Source organism: Schistocerca americana, chromosome 4 (genome assembly GCF_021461395.2).
Source record: "Schistocerca americana isolate TAMUIC-IGC-003095 chromosome 4, iqSchAmer2.1, whole genome shotgun sequence".
Taxonomy (NCBI): Eukaryota; Metazoa; Arthropoda; class Insecta; order Orthoptera; family Acrididae; genus Schistocerca; species Schistocerca americana.
In genome coordinates this window covers 670,936,257-670,962,999 of record NC_060122.1, presented here as the reverse complement: position 1 = coordinate 670,962,999, position 26,743 = coordinate 670,936,257, and the positions used below count along the sequence as shown (strand labels likewise).

Sequence of the window (26,743 nt, the reverse complement as noted above, 5' to 3'; positions counted from 1 at the left end):
ATGTTGGTGTGGCCACAGGAGTGTGCATTTGGATGTGTGTGTGGTTGTGTGTGTTTGAATGTGTGTACTTCTGCTCAAAAACAGCTAGTGGCTGAATTCTAGCATGGACACTGTTTTCTGTTATGTGTGTCTGTGCTCTGTGCATTGATATGCTATAGATTAGCGGTTACCTGTTCCTTATTTTATGTACTGGAAAATAAATGTTTTTATTTCTTCTCCATGAACTTAGCTTGTTTTTCTAATTTTCTCTTTTCTTTCCTTTACTGCTTGCAGCATGCAGCTCTACTGTATGGTTAAATGAAGACTGCATCCCCTTGGATAATATATTCCAAACATCTTTGGGGGTTACCTATAATCTGATCTCATTCCCTTCTTAACTACAACTTCTCTCTGATGTCCTTTGATTTTTATAACTTAATTGTTAGTTAGAATAGTTAATTAATCCTTCTTTTTTAGAGATAAACCCACAACATTTATTATAATATTTGTCTTAAATTTTATCAATTTCTTGAAGTAAAACTTTTAGACAAAAATCCACATTTATGTAGTTTAAAGCATTTGCTTTTTTAAAAAATTTACATTTGTTTAACATTTTCTTTGTATGGAGCTAACGCAAAGATGGCTTTTGCAAATGTCAGGCATAATAATATGAGAAAAATTACATTTAGCAAATAGGTTACATACTACAATAGCTGCATCATACAACTGTTTTATACATTTATTAACTTATGGCTGATTGCTACTGGCTTATATCAAAAGCAGTGTCTGAGAATTCATCAAATGAGACTAAGAAATTTTCTATTAGAAAAGAATGTAATTCATTGATAAACTCAATCTGCTTACATGTACTTAAATAGCTTGTCAGATTGTTAAACCAAATCAAACCAATGATGTATGGGCTCCTATCTGTCATTTTTTAATTTTCTCACTTCTAAAAATAGTTATATCTTGTTCTGCTGTTTCGCTTATATATATCACTGCACCTGATAACTTTCATTGGTTGAATATAAAAATGTATGTAATTTAATCATGTATAAATAATATATTGTTAAGTATCTGTGCTCCATGAAGACTTCACAAATTGTCCTCTGGGGTCTATACTATGTATAAGTCTTATTATTTGTTTCTATAACACAGATATTCTGGACATCAGCTGCACAGTCCCATAATTCAATCCCATAGTTGAGAAGTGGTAAATTGTTTCATTGTAAAGAATTCTTAATGTTTGACTAGGAACTGTCTTGCCAAGCTACTAAGGAGTTAAAGATCACTACCGAATTACCCATACACAAAATTAATCAGCTTTGTCCATTGCAGATTTTTACCAACGTATACCTCTAATTCCATATTATTTGACTTCATTCATATAATAAGAAATTGAATATCAGCACTAAAGACCAAATGTATTATACCACAAATTAAAATCCACCCATTGCACAGTCAAATATTGTAATATTACTGAGTCTCCTGTGCATTAAATCTGTCATTAAAATTAGTGCATAACAGAAGTAGTGAAATATGGATTGTTTGACACTGCTCCTAGGAAATCATCATCAGAAAAAATGCAAAACAAATGTATTTTTCAAATAAAATGGTTAAAAATTAGATATAGATATTGGCCCTTTGATGGTAGCATTATGTTTAATACTATGTTGTGTTTCATTTGTATTTTATTCTTCTGTAACTTGTAGTTATTTATTGATTCTGCAGGTGATTTGCTTCTGAACATTGAACCAGGAATTCATTTAAAAGACCCCTCACAGCATTCTACAATGGTTTTTAATACTTTAATAATGATGATCCTGTTCAGTATAATAAATGCTCGGAAAATTTATGGAGAGAGAAATGTATTTAGCAACATCTTGAATAATACAGTTCTTTTTACTGTTTGGCATATGTGCTTTGTATCGCAGGTGAAGTTTGCATTATTTTTCCAGCACCTACTATGCAATATAAGTTACCATATATGTTTATTTCTTTATAACAAATGTAAAAATAGCATCTGAGAGCTTGTATAATATTTTCCTGCTTACTATTATCTGTTTTGTAAGTGAATTCCTTTTTCGTGAAACAAATTGATAACTTACAGGAAGCTGTTGTTTAAATTCTAGCATTACATGAAATGGGAGACAAAATATCAATGAAGCACATGTTAGTAAAACTGTAAATATGGATATACATTGAACATCATAGTGAAATCTCAACTGTCCAATGAAAGCTAAGAATATTTACATGTACTTCATATTTGTTGGACATTTCTTGTTCTGAAATAGTCAAAATCAGAACTTCTGAAACAGTGAAATAGTGAAACTCAAAAGTTTTCCAGATGAATCAGTTTTGTATCTGGCCATTACAACATTTAAGATTTAAAAATAACAGTATTTTGTGTAGAATAATAGCACTCACTACACAGTAAATGCAGTTTCTTTGTTTCATTATTATTCACAGAGCCACTTTAGGCCCCTCATGAGTGGTACCTAAGAGGTTTGTTAGTAATGGTGTTATGTACACAAAAACCATGTCTCACTTGCACTTCTATGAATGTGTGGTGGGAGTGCACCATGGCAAAGCATAATCACTGATTTCCTATTTCCCTCTCTTCTGACATCTTTGACTTGTCTCTCTTCTCAGACGATTCTTCGCAGCATGCTTTGTAAAGTTTTGTGTTGTATTTAGACTGTTGATAAAATATCAATATATAGATACCTTTTCCAAAAATTATTGATGTACATGGGAAATATACTCCCATTGATATATTGATATCGAAATGACAATATCGAGTGCCGATATTTTAATTTGACATTATATCTTTTTCACAGTTTTCATTAAATATTTGAAAGTGTTCTTTTGAAATTGTAGTAGAAGATAATTTTACTTTCACTGTGTGAAGGAGTCTTAGGACTTTTTGAGACACCAGTCTCATTAAAAAAACAATTTATAAAACAGCTAGTGTGCTATTTCATCTCAAAGGTGTTTGGATTATGTATCCTGTCTATTGACACCTAATAGCTTGGAGTTGAATGTTCCCTTTCCTTTTCAGTGTTACTAAAGTTGTTAGTCCATGATTTTTCCTGCACTACTTTCAACCTCTAATCTATTTCAGCTCTTAGTTCTGCCTTCTGTATCTTCATTGCTTCATCAGTTAAAGCTACATAACCCTTATGTTCTTGGAGTACCTTCTGCACCAGAGTCTAGGATATCAGCCTTGGCTCTATCCTTTATTTCTTTAATGCATTTATTTATCCTTTCTTGCTCCTTTCTCATGAAATGAGTAATTAACCTTATGCTACTTACTTGCAATGACAGGTCTTGCACTTGTTCAGGTAGATCTTTGTATGGTGTTTGTAGCCCATCGGTGGTACCTGTGAGTGTGTTTATGTTCTGGCACAATATTGTGACTGCTCCTGCTGCATTTTTGGCTGAACCTCAGATGTTTCCATCACCTTTTCCATGAACTGTTGTTGTGTCTTGCCTACTGATGATACTTTTTGGCTTAAATTATCTATATATTGTGATAAATCATTGAGAAATTTTGTTTTTAGATCTTTCCCCATGTTTACAAGTTTATCCAATAATTCATCTGAAAGATCAGCATGCGAATCTTTTGCCAAGTTATTGAACTGTTGTATTATGTTGGTTTTGAAAGCAACAAGAGCTTGCTTTTGCTGTTCAAGTAATTTCCCTTTATGTATATGTCTGTTGTTTTCAAAACTCATTCACGCTCTGTTTAAATAACTATTGTAACATATGCATCATGATTGAGGTTTCCAGTGTGCATAATGCACCATGTCCAATCACGCCTGCACTAGGTGTAAGTGTACCAGGCAAAGAATGATCTAATAAGATTGTATTGTTGTGCATTAGATTTTCACCAGAGGAAAAAATACTCCCTGGAGAATATTGTTACCTTGTCTCATCTACAGTCATCATTGTATCATTTTGAATGATAATGTTACTATCATCTGTGTCCATGTTAACTTGAAAATGTAATTGGTTGCTGTCACTGTGACCAACATTATCAGTTCCGATTTCAAACTGTTGCCACGTCCATTTCAGCAAGATCCTGTGCCTGGCTATCTGGCAATGGACTGGCAACAATGACCCTATCGTATGCACTCATTTTCTGATACTTTTACAAAATGAGAAAATAAATGAATGCTTTTGAAAATTAAATATTCTGTTTAAGATTATGAGGGTACCACTACAAAACCTATTCAATGGTGCCTCACTAACATTTATCAGAATATGTTGTCAGCATAACTCAATTGTGTGCATGCATTTTGTTCTCTAAAATTAATTTTCTGTCCAATTGTCTACGTATTTTATGAGAATGTTTCAATTTGGGAATTGGATTAGGAAAGGTACTGCAATCACTATTGGCAGAGACACTAATAAGTACAGTCATGCACACAATGATTGTGAATTTTCCTACCTTTTCATTGGCTTTCTTGCTACTTTCAGAATTTATTCTCCAATTGATTATGTTTAACCTTTTGCACATCATGTGATTTCCTTTTCTTTTCTCTTTGCAATAGCAAAGTATCCCAATAATGAAACAGAGAAAGACAACAATTAGTATAATAGAAAATTTGCAAAATTGTTTAATTATTTTAAATTATTAGAAATGTGCTAACTCTCCCAATGGTGATGTCCTTCCATGGGTTGCCAGATGTATTTGTTGGGGAGAGAGGTAGATCCATCAATTATCAGGAAGTCACACCAAAAATTGTCTGCCTAGAAATGCAGATAGATGTATTCTAAAACATTAAATAAATGTCAATCTTGTAGTTTTAGTGTGTGGCTTGGTAATTTACCTTTGCTCCCAAATGACGTACAACAACACTGGGGTGGCTACAGAGGCCATTCTTCTTCAAGTTGACTTCCTCTCCAAAGGGATGAATTTTAAAATGCAAGTTCTAGTCACATCAGGAGATTAAAATTAGGACATATCTTGGTTTGCAACTCCCATATATTAGAACTTTTACTTAACACAATACTGAGACAACTTGATTACATATGTCTTTCCTGCACCAGCTAAGAAGACTGACAGACAGTGAGATCACTGAAAAAAGAGAAATGAGTTACATAAAAAATTTGCTATTTATGTTCTTCAGTTTTCTGTCAAGTTAGATATAACCATACATTCCTTTGATATCTTTGCCATATGGAGATGGTGTGAATATTTATTTGTATGTGTAGGCCATTTAAAGAACTTACACCAACTGGAACTGAATTCATCAGTGATAATGAACCTGCATTTGAGGTTATACTCCAAGAAATCAACAGAAGTGAAAATTTTGCTTAGAAAAAATTGGGCAAACAGAGGTTAAAAGACTACTGTGACATGCTAACATACTTCAGTATTTCTGAAACTAAAACTGAGCAAAAGGCACCAAAATGATGGGAAAGAAGGAGCAAAACAACATGTTAAGAAACTTGCCACAATCTTTGAGTTGTATTGGACACTTGATCACTTATTGAAAGAAGATCAGACAGTTCAATACATAAAAAGTAAAATTTGAGTGATGAATTTAAAAGACAAGGATGGAGGTGGAGGTGGAAAATCTTTGGCTGTAAACTAATTCTTGGCTGTAAACTAAAATTAAAGCCATTACAAGCTATCAGGAGCAGTTATGCCATGGGTATGGCAAACAAAGACATTTACATTCAAAGAGGGACTGTAGCTAGTCAGTAACAAGCAGAGATTCCTCAACACATGGCAGATATCATCAATGACACAGGTGCAGCAGTTGGTGATATAGGCAAAATTGACACCACAGCAGCATTAACAACAGCTGGTCACTTGGTGGAAGTAAAAAGTATAGTTCGGGAGGAGGTCATAATCCAGAAGTATGATGATATCAACACGATGCACTCAGCATGAGCAGTTTTGTAGTGGAGGCACAACCTACAGTGGAATGCAATAATTTTGAGACACGCAACACTTTATAGATTAACTGGTTTTTAGACAGTGATTGTACATAACATGTTGTTACTGATGACAATTACTCTTCTGTGTGTATCTTTCTGTGAATGTTAAAATCGTGGACAGCAATATTTTTCAAGCCACAAAAATAGTATATATAATTAGTTACTTATCAGTTTATTATCACATTACAGCTGAAATGGAAAATGTGTTACATCAGAAACATGGATATATCTTTGATTATCTATGGTAAAGGCACAGAAGAACAGAAAATTGTATGTGTAGGCAAAATCTCAAAAGTTTTTCATACAGGTGGGTTGCCAAATTTAGAATTAGAGTTTATGAATTAGAGTTTGTATGCAAAATAAAATGCAGAATTCAGCTTTTGAAAGAAATTAGACCCACTTAAATCACAAATAGAATTTACAAAAAACAGATTAATGTAAATAGCATCAGGAGTGAAGATGCTCTTTCAGCAAAGAAGCAAAGGCATTGTACACTCAGCCATGTAAATTTTAACCATTTGAATACACTGCATTAACATCAGTTACAAGGTGGGTTGCCAAATTTAGAATTAGAGTTTATGAATTAGAGTTTGTATGCAAAATAAAATGCAGAATTCAGCTTTTGAAAATAATGGAAGCAAAGCAAAAGGAAAATTAATAATGATCTGAACAGGTCGCAATTGAACTCATGGTTAGCATGGGGAAGGTAATTCTCACTTTTATTGATGATTATAGTAAAGCAGCTGGAGTGTACACTTCAAATCTAGAAATCAAGTTTATGATGTTTTGTGGAATATGTCAATGAAATTGTAAATATAACTGGTAAAATCTATTAAGAAATAGAGACGTGACAGTGGGAGGGAAACAGGTTGGTTGTAATTAAACTTTTACTAATTGAGCCAGCATGAGTGTGTGGGGATCGAGATATTATGTACGGTAATATCAAACCCAACATTAAGTATTTGCTCGTTTATAATGAATTAACTTTATTTTGATCATGTCGGTACAAACACATCAGCTCGAATACAGAGTTCGGAATACACTGAGATCAACAGTTTTCAAAGAAGTTCGTTCTCAAAGATGAGGCGGTTGACTCTTGCAGTCGATAACCACCACAGAGCCACTGCCGGTATTGTGGAACATGGTAAGGATGATGAGAGGCATGTGTGCACCCGGCTGGCTGATGGCGCAGGTGTGCTTGACCAATCGTGTCATGGCAGGCGCTAGTGCGACTCACGCCTCGTGCTACCTTCCAAACTTTACAGAAGTTCTCCTGTGAACCTTCTGCTAGTTCTTCTAGGTTCGCAGGAGAACATCTGTAAAGTTTGGAAGGTAGGAGACAAGGTACTGGCAGAAGTAAAGCTGTGTGAACAGGGCGTGAGTCGTGCTAGGGTAGCTCAGTTGGTAGAGCACTTGCCTGCAAAAGGCAAAGGTCCCGAGTTCGAGTCTCGGTCTGGCACACAGTTTTAATCTGCCAGGAAGTTACATGAGGCACATGATTTGGAAGTTCAAATTAACTCTTGATTCTGGAATTGCTCCTGGAAAATTTGACAGATGATTGCACTACAAACTCTACATCTACATCTACACCTATACTCTGCAAACCATCATGAGATGTATGGCAGAAGTACATCCCATTGTACAGGTTTTCTTCCGGTTCCATTCACATATGGAGCATGGAGAGAATGATAGTTTGAATGCCTCTGTGCATGCAGTAACTTTTCTAATCTTATCCTCATGATCCCTCTCTCAGCGATACATAGAGGCTTGTAGTATTCCCTTGAGTAATTGTTTATAGGCGGTTCTTGAAACTTTGTTAGTAGGGTTCCTCAGGATATTTTATGGCTGTGTTCAAGAGTCCACCATTTCAGTTCCTTCAGTATCTCTGTGACAGTCTCCCATGGATTAAACAAATCTGTAGCCATTTGTGCTGCCCTTCTCTGTATGCATTCAATATCCCCTGTTAGTCCTATCTGGTACGGTCCCACTCACTTGAGCGATATTCTAGGATGTGTTCCATGAGTGATTTGTAAGTAATCCATTTAGTAGACTGATTGCACTTCCCAGTATGCTACCAATAAACTGAAGTCTGCCACCTGCTTTATCCATGACTGAACCCAAGTGATCATTTCATTTCATATCCCTACAAAGTGTTACAACCAAGTATTTGTATGAGTTGGCTGATTCCAACAATGACTCACTGATATTATAGCATACTAAGTTTTTTTTTCATTTTGTGAAGTGCATTTACATTTCTGAACATTTAGAGCAAGTTGACAATCTCTGCATCATGTTGAAATCTTATCAAGATCAGACTGAATATTTATGCAGTTTCTTTCAGCTAGTACTTCATTACAGATAGCTGTATCATCTGCAAAAAGCCTGATTTTACTATTAATATTGTGTGCAAAGTCATTAATATACAACATGAACACCAAGGATGCCAACACAGCTCCTTGGGTCAGACCCAATGTTACTTCTACATCTGACGATGACTCTTCATCCAAGATAACATGCTGTGTTCTACATACCAAAAAGGATCTGTCTAGTCACAAATTTAATTTGATATCTGATATGATCATATTTTTGACAATAAGTGTAGGTGTAGTACTGTGTCAAATGATTTTCAGAAATCAAGAAATGCTGCATCTACCTGGTTGCCTTGATCCAAAGCTTTCAGTATGTCACGAGAGAAAAGTGTGAGTTGGGTTTCACATGACTGATGTTTTTGAAAACCATAGAAGATGGAATTGAGAAGGCCATTCTGTTCAAGATACCACATTATAACTGAGCTCAGAATGTGTTCTAAGATCCTGCAACAAATCAATTCAAGGATTTTGGGCAGTAGTTTTGTGGATATCAACAACTACCCTTCTTTTAGATGGGTGTGACTTGTGCCTTTTTCCAAGAACTGGGCATGGTTTTTTGTCCATGGAATCTACAGTAGTTTATAGTGAGAAGAGGGGCTAACTCAGCTGCAAACTCAGTATAGAGTCTGACAGGGATTCCATCAGAGCTTGGCACTTTGTTGAATTTTAACAATTTCTGCTGTTCTCAGCACCATTGACATTAATACTTACTTCATTCATCTTTTCATTGGTACAAGGATTAAAGTGGGGAATTTCACCTGGGTAATTCTTTATAATGGAATATTTGAAAATGAAGTTAACCATTTCAGCTTTTGCTTTGCTTCCCTCAATTTCAGTTCCATCTCATTCCCTAGTATCTGGACACTAACTTTGATACTGCTAACAGACTTTTCAAACAACCAGAATATCTTTGTATTTTGTGAAATGTCATTTGACTATATTCTGCTAGAGTAGCCATTGAAGATATCATGCATTGCTCTCTTGACAGCCAAACATGTCTCATTCAGCATCTCTCTATCTATAAACATATGTTTTGTTTTTACACATACTGTGCAGCAATCTCTGCTCCTTTAGAAGTTTCTTTACAGTGACTGTATACCATGGTGGTTCCCTCCCACTAAGAACTGTTCTACTAGGAACATATCTGTCCAGTGCATGGTCAACTATTCTTTTCAACTTGAGCCAGAATTCCTCTACATGTTCCTGACCTGTGCTAAAAGTTTCAAGTTCCTCATTGAGATAAGACATTACTGACTTTTTATCTAGTTCACTGAATATATATGTATCTTTATCCTTGTTTTTGTTGTGCTTTATACTTTGGTAATCATTGTTGCCACAACTTCATTATGGTCATTGATTTCAGTTTTGATGTGGACATCCTGAAAAGGCTCAGGTCTCTTTGTTGCCATTAGAACCAACATATTTCCATCATGAGTAGGGTTCATAACTATCTGTTCTTGGCAGTTTTCAGAAAACACATTTAGTAAAGTTTCACAGGATGTCTTATCATGACCACTACTAATTAAACTGTAATTTTTCCAATAAATTGTTACATGATTAAAGTCTCCACTGATGACTACAATATGAGTGGGAAACTTACGTACAAGTGAACTGAGCTTTTCTCTGAAATTTTCAATTACATCAGGCAGTGAGTCTGGTGGGTGATAGAAGGATCCAGTTATTATTTTATGCCCACCCCTGCAACTGAGTCTTGCCAAACAATCTCACATTCAGCTTCAATTTCTAACTCAGTGGATTTGAGTTTTTTCCCTGCTGTGATGAATACACCACCTACATTTCCCATTTGCCCATCCCTTTGATATGCACTTAAATTTTCACCAAAAATCTCACTGCTGCTAATTTCAGGATTCAACCAGTTTTCTGTTCCTTGTGTTATGTGAGCTTTTCTGCTTTTCATGAGCACTTCAAACTCTGGCACTTTGTTATGTATGTTTTGGCAGTTTACCATTAGGATTTTAATACTATGACCTGTGGAAGGCATTTCTTTTGATCTTACACTGATAATACTCGGTTTCCTACAGCCATCATTATCTGGATTGGATGGAGAGTCACTTAATCTAAAAGTCCTCATGTGCATCCGACTCAGCCAGCTACATGAGTAGCAGTCTCTGATATGTAGTGTACACCCGACCTATTGTTTTAATTCTCTGTTGTTGAAGAGGTTGCCACTGCCAAGGCTGAGAATGTTGGATGCAATGTGCAATCTTCAAGCAGTTGTAATCTTACCCTCCCACACATCACTAGTTTATTTTGTCTCTTCATAAAAAATGATTCGTTTCATAAGCTTTGAGAGGAGTAGGATGTACAAACAACTTTTCTATTTATCTTCATTTTCTCGTTGTTGGCTGCAGTTCAACACATCTAGGGGTAGATTCTTGGGCTGAAATTTTTGACTTTGTGAGTTCCAGGTGACTTGATGACAGTTAAGTAAGTGTGGTGTGTTATTTCTGTTTCTATGTCAATTTTAATTTTATTCCATTATTCTACATGACATTGTGTTTACAGTCTACACTTTAAAACAGAAATTTACATAAAAACATGTCTGATTCCATCAGAAGCATGCCCACTACTACATCATTCTGCAGTTCTAACAATATTCCAAAGAGTTTACAAAACAAAAGAGTTTACACACATCCTTGACAAAAGAAAAATCTTTACCAAGTGCTCTCATTATTTTGTAAATGAATCAAGAAATAAAATTAATGATTAGCATCAGATTGCATAGTTAATAATAGGAATTTTAAGTGTGCCAGATATTTTGTAATTTCAATTATTTCTAAAAGAAGCATAATTTTACCTGTACATTCCGAGTAAGTATCGATTGTAACAAATTAATTTCTTTACATACATTTTATCCTCAAATATAATGTATTCTACACAAAATCATGTGAAATTCATTTATTTAAACAAGTCAGGTAATTTTCACCTTTATACAAGATTTGAAAATATTCCTGGTATCAACTATTTCTATTAAAGAAAGGTAATGCAGGAGGAAGATCTCCTATTACAGTTTCCCCTCACAAAATTTGAGAACAGTTTGTTCACAGTATTTTGTGTCAGACAATAAGGTTTGCCAGACAGTGTACAAAATGATGCCAAAAGTTGGAATACTGATGTATAGAAGTATCTGATACATAACATATCACAGAAATCATAAGAAAAAATCTGCTATACAAGTCATACACATATATCACAGTATGACATTCAGATTTTCAGATCCGTGGAACATTCTGTCACAAGACAATTGATACAATGTCAAAATTACAACATTGCAGTACTAAACTATAGAAATAAATACAGAGACAATGTAAACTATAAGAATTACTAATTGTAAGTTTACATCCATAAAATCACTCGTTCAAAATCTTCAAAAGAGAAGAGGAAATTTTCAGAACCTAAGTGTATAATGAGTGAGCCGACTTGAAAAACTCGCAAGGACAAACACAGACCAGAATAATATAATCAATCACGAGTAAGAATACAGTACAAAATAAGTCTGCCACATAAACCAGAGTATTTAAGGATATGTTGGCTCATGAAAGGACAAAATAATGAAAAAATATTAGAGCCTAAGGTTACGATGTGGGGACCGACCAATGAATCCAACCCACACCAGGTACAAAGCAGCTTGAAATGTTTCTACACAACAAAATGAATAAAGCTCATAATTATATCAATAAGTTCAATCATACACAAAGAGTAATTTAAGAAACATCTAGCCTCAATCAATGGTTGTATGCACCCCTTGAGCGCACACAAATACACAATGTTGATGACCACAGATAACCAAAACAGAGTTAGGCATGTGTCTGTCCATAACTCAAATTCCTATCAGATATGACATTGCAATATTGAGGACAAATACAAGTAAACAGAGTCATAGTTAGCTTTGAATGATGACATACTCAAGTAGCTTGAGGACCCAAATCCATGTATGAAAGCAGACATGTATACATTTTGTTATATTGTCTACACTAGTAAATGTCTTCCACGCTATTTGCTGATTTTCCAAACAAACTAACCAACATACATAAAAACATAGAAGATAAATTTACAATTGATATAAAATGCACACTGATTTAAAGTTACATAATGTATTGGAAAGTTAATCCTCCTACTTGAAAAAACATACATTTATGTGAAATAACACTGTCTTTGGCAGTCTTTGCAAACAATTTACGTATCTCAGTCACAATGCTGGTTTAGTTAACAGATGCTTGAGTACATTACTCAGCACGTCTGATCTCTTGCAAGTTGACTGGTCCAACAGGGTACAGCCGAAGAGCAGTGTGGGGAGTGGATCTATGTTTAGGGTCTGAGTTAGAGAACATGTAATCTAGATTGGAGAGGATGGAGTCTGCAGTGAAGTGTCAAACACAGAGAATGCTAAAAAAATACAGAGAATGGTAAACAAATAAGAAATGGATTAACTGAAGCATAAATTTCTTTGACTAGCTTGGTCACTAAAATAAACAGTAGGGTCAGTCACGTTAAAGAGGAACATTCAGTTGAAATGATGGTAATATTCTTGTTATCAAGGAAACTTGTGTTGACGAAACCTGTAGATGAATACAACTTCAGACTATTCTTACAAATTTATCCAGAGAAGAATACTCAGAAGTACATGTGAAATAAAAGCAGAACTGTACATTGAATTAATGATTGTATTTTAATTTTACAGTAATTCACAATAATGAAACACTACCCATAGTAGGTTTTTGTGAGGATTTTGCCTTCTGTAATGGTTCAACAAACTTACAAGCTGGAATATTGAAAGGTGTGTGTGCTGCTTATAATATGTTTATGTGCACATGTACAAAAGATACAACTTGAAGAAACCTTAGGTTTTGATATTGGGAATATGTGATAAAAGTACAAAATTGAGAAGTGACAACACTGGGAGGATCACAAACTCTTTTTGTGGTGTGTGGCAAACCCAGGGCTCCAATGGTCATGCAGAACAATTTCAGAAATTCCTTTTTCCATGTTGCATGCTTTCTGCAACACATCTCTCTCTAACTATTCGCTGTTATCTTCAACTATCTTCTTTTATTTTGAATAAATCACGCCGTAGATACATACAGGTCATATGATAAAAAAATAAGATCACAATGTCAAGAAAATTTGCTATTTAATGTTATATTACAAACCCCAAGCTCAGGAGTTGTAATATATCAGAATGACCAAGAGATATATTTTGGGGTACAGGGATGACTCACACCAAAGCATGGAGAGAAACACAGGCAAGTGTGTCATTTACTTTATTACATCGAAGGTACGCAGTGGGTCTTGTGCTGAACTTGGCGATGGTGACGCACGTGTGATCATGTGTCAGTGTCACCTTGATACTGGAATCTGGAGAGTCTGCATCCAGTAGCCCAGCCTTGCAGACATAGCACTCCTATTCACATCATGACTACATGGCCACTATGCATATTGATTGTGCCTGTTGTCTGGAACATGTCTCCCCCAAGTGCAAACTGTGGACCCCATGTAGAGCACCAAAGGGAAACAGCTAAGTGCTGTTGATGCAGTGAGCATTATCAGCTCTGGCCATCCACCCAGGGCAGCACGTTCAGTGCCTACAGACAGATCTGCACCCAGGAGGCAGCTGATTCATGCCCCAGCTTCACCCCATGCAGATGGGTGCTTGCAGTCTGCTGGGCGATGCCACCCAGAAAGCAAAGTCTAGCAGCCCTTTCACTCCTTGCATCAGTGTAGTTCCAAGATGCAGTGTGCCACAGCACAGCAATGATATGTTCATGCAGTGGAGGTTGGAGGTAGCTTGAGAGGGCCAGTTGACCATTGATATTAACCACCAAAAGTTCCTTGTGATTGACCAGCAACTTAAACAATTGTCATTCTCACCTGTGCTAGGCACTGACAGAAAGGCAAAACAACTGCCCATTTGAGCCTCTGGGCTCACTTATTTATATGTCATTTCCCTACACCTCTGATGTAGTTTCTCTGGAGGGGAAAAGTGGAGTGCTCTTTGATAATTACAGTGTCAGCTTTCCTCAGCTCACTTTGGCCCCTACATACAGGCTACTATGAAATTTTGTAACTGCTATGTACAGGCTCTTCACAGCATGTCAGTGCCCTGTGCTGCCCTGATTACTTAACATTTGTATACAGTTCCCCCTGGGCCATGACTCCCCGTGTGCAAGCAGTTTCGTAAATGTGGATCGCAGGATCTTTGGCAAAATATCAACATTGTCTGTGCCTGCCATTCAATATGCCATTTGGTCCCTTAACAGCATAGAGCATACAACCATGGATTAAGGCTGGATGCTTCTTACAATTACTCATTGCATATAATTGAACCCATTGATATGATTATGACCTACGTTCATTTTGTTGAATTGAAATTTTTTGCTGGTTCATAACCAATGTGGTATGGATTCATGGGTTGGTCGCCACATCATAAACTCAGGCCCTAGTATTTTTCCATTATTTTTTTCTTTCATGAGTCAACATATCCTTGAATACTCTGGTTTATGTGGCTGACTGATTCCTACTCATGATTGAGTATACTTTTGCTGGTCACTACCCATGGTTGTGACTTTTTCAAGTTGACTCACTCGTCGTACACTTAGGATCCGGAAATTTTTCTCTTCTGTTTTGAAGATTTTGAAGGTTTTATTGTATAAATATTAACTTAAAATTTGTAAATTCTAGTAACTTACATTGTCTCTATAGTTTGGTGATGTAATGTTGTAATTTTGACTTTGAATTATTTTTCTTATGATAGTATGCTCATCAGATCTGAAAATAGGAATGCCATATCCTGATATATGTATAGATGTTGACTCATGTAGCAGATATTTTTCTTATGTTTTCAGTAACATGTTACACATCAGATACTTCTACACAACCATCTGCTATCCTGGGCATCATTTTGTACACCATTTGGCAAACCTTATATTCTGCCACAAAATATTGTGAACATTCTGTTTCCAAATTTTGTGAGGGGGATATTATAAAGGGTCACCCTTCTCTAACACTACATTTTTTTATAGAAATAACCAATGCCATGTATACTCTCAAGTCTTTTATAGGTGAACATTCTCAACTGTTTAACTGAATGAGCTTCACATAATTTTGTATATGATGTATTATATTTCAGGCTAAAATGTATAAAATGAAATTAATGTGCTACAACTGATATGCACTAACAGTTAAAATTTCTCTTCTTTCAAAAATATCTGAAATTACGAAATTTCTGGCACACTTAAAACTACTATTATTAATTGAAGAATCTAATGCTAATTATTAAATTTATTTATAAAATAATGATATAAATTTGTATAGCTTCTTCTCCTGTTGAGAAAGTTTGTAAACTCATTTGTTTTGTAAACTCTTTGGAAATTGTGAGTACAGCAGAATGTAAGAAGTAGTTGGTATGCCCCTCATGGAAACGCATGTATTTTGGTAAACCTGTCAACAACAACGCAATTTTTGGTTTGATAGAAGTGAAAATTGTAAATTCGGTGGGATTTAGAAGAATGGGATAAAATAAAAGATATTCATAGCAACAGGCAAATCTTCATCAGTTATTTCGTCTTCAAGTACCCGGAACATTATTAAATTTGAGCTGCAAGTATGTACCCCTAGACGAGACTTGGAGCCAACAACAACGAGATAATGAAGATAAGTAAAAAGTTTTTCTTTTGTATATCTTACACCTCTCAAAGCTTTAAAAATTTGTGCAAAGACAGAGAATAATAATAGTGATGTGCAGGAGGGTAAGATTATAAGGGGCAGAGCATGCTTGAATGAACACTGGCTGACAAAGGATAGTATCAAAATCTTAAATAACCATGATAATTTTTATGTTGCCAGCAGCTTTTGTAGGAGTAATTTAACACGAGGAGGATTATGCATATTTGTGGAATGATCAATGGAATATAGAGCAAGATTCAATTTCAAGACCCATAATGAAGAATGTATATTTGAAAGCTGCTGCGTACAGTTAGGGCAAAATAGAGTAATTTTATCTGTGTGTAGAATCCCAGTCACAGATTTAACGAAACATGTTTTTCTCGAAATTCCCATGTGTATTCCAAAAACTTCTGAAAGAAACCAAGTAAAAGAGTCATAATAACTGCTGATATCAACCTAAATCTAGCTAGTGAAGCCAACAGCTCTACAAAATTTATCGATAAGATTCAAACATTGAGTTTCAGTGCAAATTTCACTGATTTTATGCGAGTAAATGAAATGTCTCCAACATCTATAGATAATATTTTAACCAATTATACTTATAATGAGACAAATAAGTTTAATTTGGAGTCAGAGAGAGACAGAAACTATGGCAGGGGTAAATTCCCATACATCAGCCACTTACACATCGCCACTCCCGGCTTTGGTCTACTGCCTCTCCTCATACATCGCAATAACTTAAAGCAACTCTGCAGTTCCCTGCCTGGCTGTTGCTCCACTCCAAACAAATCGTACATGCAATATGCCGCTGCAGCTCTGTGCCATGTTTAACCTGCATGACCTACCGACTATTACCACTCACTGTGAATTTTGCCAAAATTCTCCTTTCCTACGACCAAGACTAATACTACAGCAGCACTTTATATCTTCCTCTAGTAAAATATTCTCTTACTACATCTTGATTTTTAGGAATGAAATCATAGAAAATTAGAAGTGAATTTTCTTGGCATTGATCTTGTGATACAATGTCATCATTGTTTTCAACAAATATAGTAATCTTCTCATTATTTTTGTCTTCAAATGTTTTACACATTTTTATAAATTCTTGATATTGTGGTTGAGTTAAACCTTGTGAATAAACATACAAGCAATTTATCTTATTCTAAGTCAGCCTTCCTGGAGACAAAATATAACTGTCAGTCATTAATGTTGTTTTTCTACATCCAGATTAACCTATTATACCACATCAAACAGAAGTAGGTAAAAGCTTAATGTGTCTATTTTTTGATGCCTTCTCAGGAATTCTTATTTTTGCTTCACAACCCGCTAAGTAAATAAAATTTTATTAAAATCAAATGAGTTACCTATTTCAATCAAGTGTAAATCTCCTGTAAGAAAGACTGACTGCACCTATACAAGAAACTTGCAGCAATTTTGCACCAGTTGGTTTTTATACATTTCTAACTGCAAACATTACACAAAAAAATAGTACATTATACTGTGATGGCACAAATGATATAAATTCCTGTTGGCCAATATAGTTTGAAAAGATTGGAAAACATTACTCATTGAAAAAAGCCAAATATTCACATTTAAGCAGATGAAATTTTAAATGGAATTATTATTGAGAATGATGTCAGTACAAATTTTAATAAATTTTAATCTAGCTGAAGGAATGTTTGTGAAACATGCTGATCATTTTCATCGAGAAACTAATATTATTGCTTCATTCAGACCTAATGCTGAATTTGGCCGACCAATAATTCATGACCCATATTACCCTGTATATATTCCAATTTTTGATACTATACAGGAATTAGAGATTACTGTAACTGATGAAAATAATAATTTGATTGACTTCAGTGGTGCTATTCTAACATTTAGTTTAGAAATGGGTTAATAAATTTTTGTCTTTAATAAATAATGAACAAAGTAAAGAACTATCAGTTCTACAAGTTCCATCATAATGTGAAAACAAAAAAAATCCAAATATTTCTAACAAGGATACAGGAACTAACATACATATAGGAGATGAATAGCTCCATCCCAAACATGGTAAGTTGTATGAGCTTCAGTATTATTTGAGCTGATAATGCAGATTATCAAACTTATGACAAAAGATCTAATAAAATATTGCTTGATGATTATCATTTGATTATGTAACTATACAAAGGAAATAATGATATGTCTAGAATAGAGCCTCCTCTTTTTTCATCATCACTTTTGTAGTATTTGACTTCATGTCTTGATGATAAAAAAGTATGGAGGGACATACACTTCATAAAGAGCAAGAGTCAAGAGTAAGAAAAATGAAGAGCTTTATCCACTGAATATGCTAGGTGGTTTCCTTAGGGACTATAAAGGAACTTTATGGGGAGGGTATCTTGCTGTAATTTTTACTTGGAATTGAAGTGCTAGAGATGCTCTTGTTAGATGATTGACTACAATGATGCTGAAGATGAAATAAAAAATGCACTTTCAAAAGAAGTGGAAATTTGTGTACCTATTGTTAAATGTGAACTGAATTATGTGCTGGAAAATCCTAAAATTCCACCATATTTCTATGAAATACGAACAGTTGAGGCAGCAGGATTAAGTGGAAGAAAATTTCAAGCTAAGTATCACGAATTATTATAATTCAGAAGAGTTTGATGTGCATTAATTTGTTTCTGTTGTGTTTCAAACTAATCATAAAAATAACAGCTTGTTAGTTGTGATCAGGTTAAACTTCATAATATTTATATTAGAAATGGAAGAAATGAAATACATCCCTAAGAAATTTGGATCTGGATCAATCAAATAATTATCTGAAGGCGTATGGTGCATTTCTTGATTTTAAATGAGTTACCGAGTTAAATGGTAAACTATCTTATCTATGTGATAAACAAGACTTTCAGGAAGAATACTGTTACCACTCAGAGGACTACTATGTAATTATATGCAACCTTCAATGATAAATTGCCAAATGACTCAGTCACCTAGATAATCATGCACTGAAATAAGAAGCTCACATTTGACATACAACGCAGAATACTTACCGAAAATTTTTAAACTGCAAAATTTCGTTTCTAATCATATCCAGTTTTATTCATTATTATTTTTCTGAATAACATTTTTCATGTAGAATGTGTTAACATTTTGAATTTTTAAAATTGGTTAATATTTGGCAAAGAACTTAACTAAAATCTATCCATTCAGCAGACCGACTGACAGGAGATATTTTGTATCTCCTACCTCTAGAGAGACTCGCAACTGATTGAAGTATTTATTGCTATGCACCGTTGCCAGAAGGTCACGCCCTCCTATTAAACCACAGTTTTCTGGATGGCTGTAGCAGCCACAACTAGTTTATAAAACCACTAACAGATGGCTCATTTTTTTTTTCTTTCTTGAAGTGACTTTGTTCCTCAAATACCAACTATACATACAATTTGTGAGTGTTATTTCCTTGCACTACACGGCACAGCTGATTGGCTACATGATTAGTTTGACTGTTATTTTTCTTATTTGACTACCGTTATTTGTTACTGTTGTCCAATGCTCGAGCCAATCTGGAGGAAGGTGAGAACATCTGCAATCACCAGCTTTACCATGTACACAAGCTGTGACCAAGCTGCTGCCAGAAGAAGAAAGAGAAGATGGGTGGACAACAGTTAGCATCCAAGTCAAAGTCCAAGAGTGACATCCAGAAAAAAAAAGGGAAAAGGTGGTGTGAAACGAAATGACGAGGGCACAATCAGAAAAAAAGCCCATCAGGTTTCCTTTAAAAAGAAGCCAAGAGGTTTTGCTGGTTTTCTGTATAGTTTTGTGCCTCAAATTATTTTTTTTAGTTAATTTTAGGGAGCTCAAAATTGGCTTTGATTTTATATGTAGTAGTAAGTGGGTACATTGAGTGTGTTAAGCACTCTTGGCATGGTTTTAGTGCACAAACGTGTTTTACAAATTAATCAAATTAATTAAATTATACTGTATAAAATTCCATATGATAAAAAATCGTAAAAGTGTTTGTGCATGGGAAGTGCACTCAACGTAGCCACTTACTACTAACAAAGAAATTAAAAATTGTAGAAACTAGGACTACATTGCAAAAATAATTTTTATTTCCACAGGGAGTCACAGAGCCTGATAAAAACGGCTAAAAAGTGAAATTTTCTAGATCTAATAATTTTCAAACCAACAAGTTCTAGTATAAGAAAGCTTTTCTTAACGAGAAAATTTGTAGCTGCAAAACTATAGTACTGTACCAAGTTTTGGGAATAACCATTACTTAAGATTCAAACTTTCTGTAACATGAAGACTTTGAATTCTGGAAAAAGTAAGATGTTTGTAGAGAAGATAAGAAGGAGCAATTCAAAAACAAGCAACTGCTATACCAGTTCAGCCAGAAACATTATTAGCCTACTGAAATTTTCTTCTCCACGTTTTCTTTATAAGTCTTAAATTGTGGGTGGTTTCTCATAAAATGTATTTCACCATAAAATAATCAGTCTGTTGGCTTCAGTAATCATAAAATTAAATTATGAATAGAAAAATTTTATGACAGCCTGCTAGAATAAGAAAGTAACTGATTTGTGTGGCAGTCCTATAAGTGTCATTCATAAAATGAGATCAAATGAAGATTACTTTATGTTGACGTCAGCAGCGATTCAAAAACAAGTGTGATGCTTCCACCTTACTCTGTTATAAAATGAGAGCAGAATTCTCGAACAGATAAACTACTGCCTGCTTTTGCAAGATGGTGAATGGTCATTTCGCTCAAGAAACAGTGGCTGTTTTACCAGGAGAGTGACTCACACTATTGAAACCATTTGACATCACAGACATCACCGTGCCCTTAGCCCTGTACACCAGATAATACACTAGAAAGAATTCGTACATTGCTATATTTTCACCTGTAACATCATGTGACTTGCCCCTATAACTATGCTTAGATATATCATGTGACACACTTCTTCAAGCTGAACAGAGGTCTGTAGAAGACAATCAGTGTCCAGCACAAGCTACACTGATGATGAAACTGACTTCCACACACAGAGAGCTGATGGATCTCTAGCAAATATGACAAGCCAGACACATTATTACTTCATCCAGCAAGCCGTTACAGGGAAACTGATCAATCCACATACCTCTTGCTGTGTAGGATGGTGAGAGAGGATGGTTGGATCTGTCAAATGCTACCTGAGGATCTTTTTAGGTGGCTATAGTTGGATAAGAAATGGCTCTACACAAACTCAGCCAGCATAATAGCTGCACAAAATTCAATATCAATTAAAAGGGGAAGAGGAACCTTAATCTCATTTCCTTGTAGTTTATAAGTTCACAACATTGTCAATAGTTCCAGAACTAGCCATTGGAAGACATTTCAATAACAGCAGAAGGCAGTAAAAGATTACTAGAAAAGAAAAAAATGAGTTGGCCTTCTGATTAGTGCTCCAAGCATCCATGACTTTTATCCATCAAGGACAGGTTCTTGAAGACTCTCGCTCAGTCAATTATTTTTATGCAGGATAATGTTTGCCCACATAGTACGTGGAGGAAGGCACAGACAGAGGCTCTATATGAACAAAGAGATGAGAAGGTACTCTCTTTAATCCTACAAATTTCAGAAAGTTCTAATTCTGACATTCACTTCAACTGGTTATCCCTCTAGAGCAGAGGTTCCCCAACTGGGGGGCGCGCCCCCCTGGGGGGGGGCGTGATGTTTCAAGGGGGGCGCGGGTGGAGCTAGCGGTATGAACCTAATATTTCTTTTTAATATCGATATTTCAATAAAAATGAATGAGCAGGTATTAATGATAGATTATGGTGCTAAATGCAATCTTTTGGCGTCCCACTTCCCGCAATCCTATCTCAATAACCTATCCTAGAACATACAGCTTTTGAAGATCACGTTTAGAATGTCACGTTTAGAATGTCACACACAGAAACTCACAAAATTACGAAGGCGATATGCGTTAATTCCAATATATCAGATTTGTAAACAACTTACTTCTGACAATTGGAAAACAGAAAAGTCAGGTAATAACTATTCTGTACATTTGTACACATGAACTGAACGTAATCATGTTATAACTTTTAGCCGTAGTAGGCTATGTTCAACAGAGTAATAACCACTTATACTGCGTAACTGCAAAAATGCCGTTTTATTACCTTGTCAACCCGCGGATCCCCGTGTGATGCGATTACAGTGACTTTAATAGACTGTATACACTTCAAATGAGCTGGCGCGTTCGTAATTTGGACGCCAGGGTTACGCCCTTTGTCTCCAGAAAAATGTGCACGACGTGAATGCGAAACCAGTACAAGTGTTCGTTCTGAGCAGAGCACTTCACGCCGTTCTGGAAACATTGTCGTGACTGCTAACAATGAAATATAACCCAGCTAGGTAGACAATGAAGTCCATTAGTGAGGCTATTTTTTTTTTTCGAACGGTCAGTACTACAGCTCTTTCATTCGGATTACTTATCTGACAAAACAGTTATTTTTCTTCTGTCTTTTTGAAATACGGCATAATTTCGTTTGAAATTAGTGTACGTTCTTTGCTGCGACAATGGCTTCTTTTGGTACGAGTACAGATGTAACTGCTTGGCACTGTGCACAGTTTCCAGTGATGTGTGGGGTGTATCCATGACCTTACTTAATTGCTGTGAAATTTGACAACCAATTCATTGATGTTATCTCAAAACTTATAACGTTTCGTTTATAAGTAACGAAAGATAGGGGCACGAAAACGATTTTCGCATAAAACCCCTAGCTGCACTGCTCAGAACAGCACCGCAGAACAGGTAGCAAATTCTTAGGATGCCTGTGGGCTGTTTTCGCCCTAATCTGGGAAAAGCTCGTTTCTTCCAGCAAGAGCCCTGCTCGGCCACCAGGTCGCAGACAGACAGCCTCACAGGTTGTCATCTGAGGTGCCGACAGACGACAGTAGCTTTCCTTTATTTAAGTTGGTTGCTTGCAGTTGTTGACACATCAGATGTATTGGATTTTGCTGAAATCGCGTTGAATCTTTCACAGCTGTGCCTCAGTAAAATCAGTGCTAGTGCGAAATTATAGTGTTAACTTCTTGTTTTCTTTTTACTTCACCATGAGTGCCATGAAAAAACGTAAATATAATGATGATTATATCAAATACGGTTCTGCTTCTATACAAAAAAATGATGTTGACCAGCCGCAATGAGTTATTTGCTATGAGGTATTGAGCAATGATTCCATGAGACCTTCTCGTCTGGAACGCCATTTGTGGGCAAAGCATGGTGCATTGAAAGAGGAGCTGAAGGAATTTTTTGCTGCAAAATGTGATAATTTGAAACGGATGAAGTTGGACACTGCTGGATCCTTCGCTCAGACATCAGAAATGGTACTGGAAGCCTCGTATGAGTTATCGCTACTTATTTCAAGGACCAAGAAAAGTCATATTATCGGAGAGACACTAGTCAAACCTTGTTTGTTGAAAGCTGCTGATATCGTTCTTGGGTCAGAAAGCAAACAAAAACTTTCACTAATACCACTTTCTGACAGTACTGTGAAACGTCGGATTGATGATATGGCCGAAGACATACAAAATCAATTAGTTACGGCCGTCAAACAATCGCAGTTTTTCGCAATACAGTTAGACGAGAGTACCGATGTTGCGAATTGTTGCCAACTGGTAGCTTTCGTTCGCTACATTGAAAATGAAGCAATTAAAGAAGAGTTGCTGTTTTCTACAGAGTTAAAGACAACTTCAAAAGCAATTCATATAATGGCAGCCGTCTCTGAATTCTTTTGTAAAAATGAGTTATCATGGCAGAAACTGATAGGCGTATGCACAGACGGCGCCCCATCAACGCTTGGATGTCGCTCAGGATTCGTGCAGATGGTCAGAGAAAAAAAACCCTAGTGTTATTGCTATCGACTGTGTAATACACTGTCAAGCATTGGCAGCTAAGACACCTCCAAAGGAACTCCATGTCGTCTTGAAATTGTGCATCAAAATCGTGAATCATATTAAAAAGAGTGGTTAAATTCCAGGTTATTTACGGCTCTTTGTGAGGACTTGGGAGCAGAGTATAAAACACTTTTATTTCATACAGAAGTACGCTGGCTCTCAAAAGGAAATATGCTAGGAAGATTATCTGAACTTCGAGACGAAGTGATGCAGTTTTTGGGAAATAACAAACAATCTGAATTGTATGTGGAATTGAGAAAACCCAGTGTTCATGTTGCATGGGCTTATCTGTCAGATATTTTCTAATCTTTAAACACATTGAACTTGAAATTAAAAGGTGGAGAGTCAAACATAATTTTTCATCGGGAAGCCATCAAAGTGTTTACTGATATGTTGCAACTGTGGAAACGTAAAATTTTAGCCTGCAGTAATTCCTGCTTTCCCAGATTGTTTGGAATCCTGGAAGAAGCCCGATTTCAAAACTATTTTAAGGATACCGATACTAAGAGTAAAATATCGAACCATTTGCAGCACCTCATTGATGAATTCGAACGATACTTCCCTAACAGTTGTGATGATAAAATTTATTATAGGTTAGCGACGGATCCATTTCATGTTAACGTGGATGTGTTGTCAGACAGACTACAAGAGGAAGTCTTAGAAATTAAAAATGATTCTGCAGCGAAGTATGACTTTGAGAAGATGGATACGCCTTTATTTTGGGTGAAATATCTCACGGTGTATCCCAGCACAGCAGAACCAGCACTGAAACCGTATTTACAATTTTCAAGCACTTATTTGTGCGAAAGAGCATTTTCAGCGGCAGTGGCGATAAAAAATAAAGTTAGAAGCAAACTCAGTATTGCCAATGATTTACGTTGTGCAGTTTCTACTATTCAGCCAAGAATTCAAAATCTTGTAAAAAATATGGAAGCTCATCCTTCACATTGATTGATTTGTTTGTTTCTTGCCATATGTTTGTGGAAATAATATTTTTATAATAAATACATTATAAGAGAACTTGTTATTTTCCTCCTAACTATCCTTACATGTAGGTGATACTGTAAAATAATAAAAAACTATTTCGAAGAAACAACATAAAATAGACATAGTGAATCTGATTTAAATATAAATACTGCGTTTGACCCTTATGGATTGTGATGTTACGTGTGGTATGTTATTTCAACTAATAATAATATTTCTTCTGGATGAAGACACAACGAAAGTTTATCCTAGATATGGCAAGCGAAGAGTAGTCCTAAAATCGTATACTGGTGAAGAAATGGTGTGCAGTAAGGGAATGTAATCAAGGTAAGGAAGTTGTTTTATTCACAATTTTTAAAGTTCTGTGTAGTCTGCAAAATTATTTCGTAAAACTTATTTTTTATTTTTTGTCTGGTTCTGGGAACTGGGCCTTTGTCGCCGTTAGGTAACTGTCGTCGTTGACATAAATGCCAACCTTGCGCAATGACAATGGGGAGCGCTATAGGCTTACAAATCAGTGATGTTTGTTAACACCGTGACTGAGTGACTATTTTTGATACTGAGTGAAAGTAATAAGCTACACTCAACTTAAAATAGTGGCCCACATCCACTAATCTGCAAAGGTCGCAAATATTTTTCCTTGTTTACCAAGGACTTTCTTTACTTTAGGAGTGTCTTATAATCACTAGACTAGACTGATGACGTAATAACGGCGACTCGATACATTAACAGCCCACGATGTTACATGACGTCACCATCACAAATTATTCAGTAGTTTCTTGATAATTAATAAAAATCTCTATTTTTTTTAGGGGGGCACGGAAGTTTTCTTATCGGCAGAAGGAGGGCATGACAAAAGTTTGGGAACCTCTGCTCTAGAGATTGACTGGGTTATGCAGTATGTTCAATGAATCTGTCTGTTGTAAGCTCTGTGGTGTAGGCTACATCCAATTGTGAAAAAATGAATGTTGTGTTGCACTAGAAACATAGTGTTGTGTGTCTGTAATACATTAAAGGTCTTTGTTATTTGAAACAATTATAAGCACGTTGTATGTCCTTCAACTCTACAAGAAAAGAAAATGTCATGTGAGGCCCATTAGTCAGTAATCTTAAAATATGAAGTGAATCTGGTATTTTTCCTTTAACTTGTTTGACAAAGTTGTACCTCAGTTCACGTCCAGTTCGATATTCTTCTCCATCTCCAATGGCCCTGCCGTGAACTGGACACTGACCTCTAACTTTCAGCCCTCTGCATCTGTACTTATAAAGCCACCAAATGGTTTGGACAGTAGGAGTTCTTAACCAGTTGACAGTATATTAATGGTCACTGCATGCTATGCAACTTAGAGCAAGTAATGAATCAGTTTTTCTGCAAACGAAAAAGTGAAAACTGAGTATGTAACAATGTTTTAAAATACAAGCAAATCCCATTGACATTAGCAAACAACAGTAAAATGATGTTAAAAAATCAGTAATAATGAAAGATAAAACATAATTCTCTTACATAAAAAATAATTCACTTAAATCATAGTTTTATGGGTGCTGCATTTAGCAAGCAGCAACTATAACTGCTATATTAAATTAATGAATGATAAATAAATGCAATATTTCAGACTCATGTTTCGTAGAGCAACTTTTTATGTCTGCTGAAAATGTTTTAAGTGATTCATCATCCATATACTTGATAATTTGTATACATTGGTGGAAAATGAATATAAAGCAAATTTTTCAGGTTCTAATAGTTCACTTTGGCAAGGCAGTATGCCATACAGAAGCATTAGATTTTGATCAATGGTTGTGGTCTTTGTTCTTTGGGATTGGTGTTCTTGTATGGGCACAGATCATC

The 26,743-nt window shown here is 35.6% G+C and overlaps 1 long non-coding RNA gene across 1 annotated transcript; it reads right to left on the bottom strand.

Moving 5' to 3' along the window:
* Nucleotides 1-4,631: 4,631 nt before the first annotated feature.
* LOC124612303 lies at nucleotides 4,632-26,163 on the bottom strand. The gene is made up of 3 exons (XR_006979525.1): nucleotides 26,063-26,163; nucleotides 4,815-5,062; nucleotides 4,632-4,734 (listed from the first exon to the last, which is right to left on the bottom strand). It is a non-coding gene; the product is annotated as an uncharacterized LOC124612303 (long non-coding RNA).
* Nucleotides 26,164-26,743: the final 580 nt, after the last annotated feature.